Source organism: Onychostoma macrolepis, unplaced genomic scaffold (genome assembly GCF_012432095.1).
Source record: "Onychostoma macrolepis isolate SWU-2019 unplaced genomic scaffold, ASM1243209v1 Scaffold284, whole genome shotgun sequence".
NCBI lineage: Eukaryota > Metazoa > Chordata > Actinopteri > Cypriniformes > Cyprinidae > Onychostoma > Onychostoma macrolepis.
In genome coordinates, this window is record NW_026704802.1 from 5,527 (window position 1) to 6,010 (window position 484).

General features: G+C 58.5%; 1 non-coding gene across 1 annotated transcript; it reads right to left on the bottom strand.

Moving 5' to 3' along the window:
- LOC131535472 (U2 spliceosomal RNA) lies at positions 1-184 on the bottom strand. Its single transcript, XR_009269630.1, has one exon. It is a non-coding gene; the product is annotated as a U2 spliceosomal RNA (small nuclear RNA).
- Between the last annotated feature and the right edge of the window lie 300 nt (positions 185-484).

Sequence of the window (484 nt, forward strand, 5' to 3'; positions counted from 1 at the left end):
AGGAAGCACACCGTTCCTGGAGACACTGCAATACCAGGCCGATGCGTGGAGTGGGCCGGAGCAAGCCCGGCTCCAGCTCCGTGATCAAAATCAATTTAATATGCAGTCCCGGGTGGGGGCGTATCAGATATTAAACTGATAAGAACAGATACTACACTTGATCTTAGCCAAAGGCCGGCGATGACCCCTGAGGCGCGCGGGGAGGAAGCCAGAAAGCGGCCACGCCCATCAGGCGCGGTCAGTCACAGAGACCTGGCGCCGAGGCGGTAGCACCCTCCCGCCTGCTGACGGAAAATGCGGCATCGCTCCTAACTCCCAAGCGGCGTAGAGCCAAGTGCCTTATGTCATCGGAATCCTTGGCTCGAGCGAGCGAGGCAGGTCTCGGATCGGCTCGTCGCACTGGATTTTCGGCTATTTTGGGTTTTGTCGAAAACCTACTTTTGCAAACTAGCACCAGGCATTTGGCCCAGTCCGGCCCGGCGGC